Raw genomic sequence first — 5,949 nt, 5'->3', positions numbered from 1 at the left:
CATATTTGTTGTTCATAATTTGTATCTTTACCTTTTTCTTCCTCTTCCTCTTCTTAAAGATACCTTTCAGCATTTCATATAATCCTGGTTTGGTGGTGATGAACTCCTTTAGCTTTTCCTTTTCTGTGAAGCTCTTTATCTGACCTTCAATTCTGAATGATAGCTTTGCTGGGTAAAGTAATCTTGGGTGTAGGTTCTTGGTATTCATCACTTTGAATATTTCTTGCCACTCCCTTCTGGCCTGCAAAGTTCCTGTTGAGAAATAAGCTGGCGGTCGTATGGGTATTCCCTTGTAGGTAACTGAGTTTCTTTCTCTGGCTGCTTTTAAGATTCTCTCTTTGTCTTTTGCTCTTGGCATTTTAATTATGATGTGTCTTGGTGTGGTCCTCTTTGGATTCCTTTTGTTTGGGGTTCTCTGCGCTTCCTGGACTTGTAAGTCTATTTCTTTCACCAGGTAGGGGAAGTTTTCTGTCATTATTTCTTCAAATAGGTTTTCAATATCTTGGTCTCTCTCATCTTCTGGCACCCCTATAATTCGGATGTTGTTACGCTTGAAGCTGTCCCAGAGGCTCCTTACACTATCTCCGTATTTTCGGATTCTTTTTTCATTTTGCTTTTCCGGTTGGATGTTTTTTGCTTCTTCACATTTCAAATCTTGATTTGATTCTTGCGCTCCTCTGGTCTGCTGTTGGGAGTCTGTATAATATTCTTTATTTCAGTCAGTGTATGCTTAATTTCTAGTTGGTTCTTTATCACAACACCGAAGGTCTCATTAGATTTCTTGAGAATCTCACTATATTTATCGGCGGTCTCACCAGTTTTTTCGAAGGCCTTACTAAATTTGTCAGCGGCTTCTAGACAGTTCTTGAGAGACCTTAAAAGTGTGGTTTTGAACTCTATATTCTCCATTTCTGTCATTTGTGTCCTGTTTCTTTGTCTCCGCATTTTTTATGCTTTCTTGGTGCACCCCCTTGTCGTCTTTGTGCGCAGTCTTGTTGTAATTAAGCCTTGATTGTTGTAGGTAATCCTGGGGGGGGGGGCAGGATTTGACCTCCAGGCCAACTGGCTTTGAGAATCAGCTGTGTCTGCAGTGGGAGAACTTCTGTCCTCTAGGGAGGTGCTAATCTAGCCTTTGCCTGACGCTATCCTGCAAATGCCTCTGTGCAAGGCTTGGGCAGGGCGGGACCCAGGGGATCAACAGGGTGGGCAGAGCAAGCAGTTATGGCTGCTCTCAGTTCCATCCCCAGAGGCTCTGCCTCTCAGAGTCCCAGCAACCGCTGCAAATCTCGGAGAGAAAGCTGCCCTAGAGTTCTGACCAATGCTAGACAGTCCCGCTTCTCCCGTTTGAGTCTGGGTTCCCAGAGACTCACCCAGAACTGGAGCTCAGAGCCTGAGACTCCCTCCCAATTGAAACAGACAACCGCACCCTCAGCCACCAGCCTGCTCCGCACGCACCTCCGCACCTTTGTATTTTCCGCACTGCGCCTCCTCTGAGTGTCCGTATGCGTTTCTCTTTCCTCCTAGTTGTAGAATTTCCCCTCAGCCAACCTTCCTGTGGTTCTGGGTGATGTCCGTTCCATCTTTTAGTTGTATTTTTGAAGTGGTTGTGCAAGGCAGCAATCTCCGGTGTTTACCTATGCTGCCATCTTGGTTTCTCCTGTGTTTGTTTCTATGTATTAGGTAGAACTTCTATGTCTCTTGGAATTGGTAAAGTGGCCTTTTGTAGTAGGTGTCCTGTAGGGCCCAGTGGCTCAGCTTTCCTAGTCACCTAGCTGAGCAATCTAGGTCTGCTCTTGTGTGGGCTGTGTGCATTCTCTTGCTGTAGTTGAGCCTTGTTTGCTGTTGGCATGATACTTGTGTCTGTGTATATTAGTAATCTTGTATGGTCTGAAGCTGTCCACTGGGTGCACCGGCTCTGGGGCCTCCAAAGAGGTGTAAAGTCAGCCACTTCCTGGAGTACCTGGCAGGAGCTACAGAGAGATCTTCAGATGGCTGTTACTTATGTTGGGCTTGTAAGTGCCCATGAGAGGCCAAGCAATGAAGCAAGGCAGGCTGCTGCTAGTGCCAGGCCTTGGGCTTCTTCTTAATAAGTATGGGACAGCTGACACCAGCTGCTGCTTGTTTGAGAGATTTTAGGGAAGTCTGAAGCCTGAACCAGGACAGGCCATTTATATGGGAAAGCCACTGCAAACAGCTTGGGTGGGGCTGAGAATTTGGTGGGACAGGGTCTCAGTGATTCACCATGGTGGAGCAAACAGTGTGAACTAGGTTAATGGAAACTCAGATATGGCTGCTAGTCAGCTCTGTGGTGGGGGAGATATCAGCATAGGAAAAATGACCCCTTTAAGCTCTCCTGTCAGAGAGAAAGACACCCCTGACTTCTTGACCTGATGCCAGAGAATCCCTGTATGTCCCTGGATATCCCCAAGCTGCTGCCCCAGCACTGGAGCTCAGAGGTAGCGAGTCCATGTAAGTTCATGCACTGGCCCTTTAAGAGGAACTCCCTGAGTCTCCAGCAACCTCCATGTCACTCAGCCACAATCCCTGCTACTTTTTACAGCTCAAAGTTATGAAGAATTCTGTTCCCAGCTATGGAACACTGGGATGGGGGAGTGGTGTGGGGCTTGGAATCTTGCTCTGCAGCCAAGATATCACCCTGAGTAAAAACACTCCACATGTGGGTGTCGGACCAGCTGTTCTGTGCCTACCAGTCTCAATGTGCATTCTTCTTTACTTCTCTAGTTACAGTACTTCCATTTAGTCAGCTTTCAAGTGGTTCTGAATGATGATTGGTCTGTATTTTAGTTGTAATTTTGATGTGGTTCTGGAAGGCATTGAATACCTGCATTTACCTATGCCACCATCTTCGTTCTCTGGCTGGGAATTTCTTAAGGTTACATGTGGGTCTTCAAATCCCCAGTAACAGAAAAGGCTCCTTTGGGAAAGTCTAGGCCTGAAAAACCTGAGTGAACTCTGGACAGAGTAACTGCCAAGTATTTCTTTGTAATGCTGTGGAGGTGGGAGAAGGGAGCAGGAGGTAATCAAGTATGTGGTGAGAGAGGGCAGAGACCGGTGAAAAAATCAGAACACACTGTGAAGCCACAGAGAGTCCCCTATCAACAACAATAGCCAAAATACTCTCCAGGAAACTGAGAAATATCACTCTCATGCATTAAGTTATTTTAAGCTTTCATCTCAGAGCCCACCATTTCTTCCTTCAGTTACACATTCCTACTCCTCTGCTCACCCTGCAGCCTTCTCTCCTGGTTATGCAATTGACATATTGTCCTGCTGGGTTTTTCAAGGGCAAGCCCTATTAACTTTCCTTTGTTCTGAAAGAAGATCCTTTCCTCCTGCAAGCTCTGCCTCCCTGTAACTGTGGCTCCCCTGGAAAGTTCTTGTTTTTGTAGTGCTTTCTCAGGAGGATGCGGATCAGGTTTGCCTTGTTAAATTAATGAGGCACACTTAGAATCACAGATTGAACCTTGACAGTGACGGGGCTATTCCTCCTCAGCTGTGGAGGAAGTTACTGTTCTTATCTAAGAACACCGATCAATCTTTTCTCTTTCCTGCAGCAACTTGACTCGATTTTTCGAAGATGTTATCATTAATACTTCTTCCCAGCTTATTTTGAAATTTTTCAAACGTGCAAAAAAAAAAAAAAAAAGTTAAGGATCAGGTAATCTCTTAACCAAGATCACCTTTTGCTTGCTCTGTTTTTCTGTCACTCTTTTTCCTTCCCTTTTTTTCTTCGGAAATATTTAAAAGAAGGTAGGTTGTAGTCATCACAACAGTTAACCTCTAAATAAATACGTCAACATGAATCTCCTTAGAATATTTTCCTATATATCTATAATATCATTATCATTACTAACAAAACGAACATTTAATTACATTATTCCATATGTAGCCTATATTCTTTTGTTTAATTTAGGATCCTATTAAGGGTCAAGCCCTATGTGAGGCTGTTATCAGTCTTAAGTTTCTTTATGATACAATATTCAATTTATTTTATGTCTTCATTACACTATTTTTTTATTGTTTAAAGTATTACAAACAGTAGTACATATGCACATATGTCTCCTTTTTTTCCACCATTGACCTCCCCCACCCCACAGCACATGACCTCACCTTCCCTCCCCCCAACCGCCTCCAATGTCTGTGTCCATTGGTTATGTTTATATGCATGCATACAAGTCCTTTGGTTGATCTCTAACGCCCCACCAAAAACCCTCCCCTGCCTTCCCACTGAAGTTTGACAATTTGTTAGATGCTTCTTTGCCTCTGGATCTGTTTTTGTTCATCAGTTTATGTTATTCATCATATTCCACAAAAGAGTGAGATTATGTGATATTTATCTTTCTCTGACTGGCTTATTTCACCTAGCATAATACTCTCCAGTTCTATCCATGCTGTTGCAAATGTTAAGAGTACCTTCTTTTTTACAGCAGCGTAGCATTCCATTGTGTAGATGTACCAGTTTTTAAGTTCACTCATCTGCTGATGGGCACTTAAGCTGTTTCCAAACTTAGCTATGGTAAATTGTGCTGCTATGAACATAGGGATGCATATATACTTTCTGATTGGTGTTTCTATTTTCTTGGGATATACTTCTAGAAGTGGATCACTGGGTCAAATGGCAGTTCCATTTTTAGTTTTTTGAGGAAACGCCATACTGTTCTCCACAGTGGCTGCACCAGTCTGCATTCCCACCAGCAGTAATCCAGGATTTCTTTTTCTCTGCATGCTCACCAGCACTTGTCATTTCTTGACTTGTTGATGATAGCCATTCTGACAGTTGTGAGATGGTACCTCATTGTCATTTTGATTTGAATTTCTCAGATGATTAGTGACTTTGAGCATGTTTTCATATGTCTCTTGGCCTTCCTTGTGTCCTCTTTAAAAAGTATCTATTTAGGTCCGTTGCCCATTTTTTTAATTGGATTGTTTATCTTCCTTTTGTTAGGTTGTATGAACTCCCTGTAAATGTTGGAGATTAAACCCTTATCAGTAATAACATTGCCAAATATGTTCTCCCATGCAGTGGGCTTTCTTGTTGCTTTGTTGATGGTTTCTTTTGCTGTACAGAAGCTTTTTATTTTTTTGTAGTACCATTTGTTTATTTTCTCTTTAGTTTCTATTGCCCTAGGAGCTGTATCAGTGAAGATATTGCTTCGGCATATCTGAGATTTTGCTGCCTGTGGTTTCCTCCAAGATTTTTATGGTTTCCCACCTTCTGTTTAAGTCCTTTATCCATTTTGAGTTTATTTTTGTGTATGGTGTAAGTTGGTCGTCTAGTTTCATTTTTTTGCAGGTAGCTGTCCAGTTTTCCCAACAGCATTTATTGAAGAAACTGTCCCGACTCCATTGTATGTTCATGCCTCCTTTGTCAAATATTAATTGAGCATAGTGGTTTGGGTCAATTACTGGCTTCTCTGTTCTATTCCATTGGTCTATATATCTGTTCTTGTGCAGTGACAAGCAGTTTTGAGAACAGTAGCTTTGTAATACAGTTTGATATCTGGCATTGAGATCCCTCCTACTTTGTTCTTCTTTCTCAGGATTGCTTCAGCTATTTGGGGTCTATTTTATTCCAGATGAATTTTTGGAGAGTTTTTGCTAGGTCTGTGAAATATGCCATTGGTATTTTAATGGGGAGTGAATTAAATCTATAAATTGATTTGGGTAATATAGACTTTTTCTTTCATCATCTTTTTATTTTTATTTGTTGTTGTTGTTGTTGTTGTTTTTATTATTAAATCTTTATTGTTCAGATTATTATATTTGTTCCTCTTTTTTTCCCCCCATAACTCCCCTCCTTCCAGTTCCCACCCCACCCGCCCCCCTCACTCCCCACCCACTGTCCTCATCCATAGGTGCACGATTTTTGTCCAGTCTCTTTCCGCATCTCCCACACCCCTTCCCCCGCCAAGACTAGTCAGTCCATTC

Source organism: Myotis myotis, unplaced genomic scaffold, assembly GCF_014108235.1.
Source record: "Myotis myotis isolate mMyoMyo1 unplaced genomic scaffold, mMyoMyo1.p scaffold_m19_p_1, whole genome shotgun sequence".
In the NCBI taxonomy this organism is placed as follows: domain Eukaryota; kingdom Metazoa; phylum Chordata; class Mammalia; order Chiroptera; family Vespertilionidae; genus Myotis; species Myotis myotis.
This window is presented reverse-complemented; position numbering follows the sequence as displayed.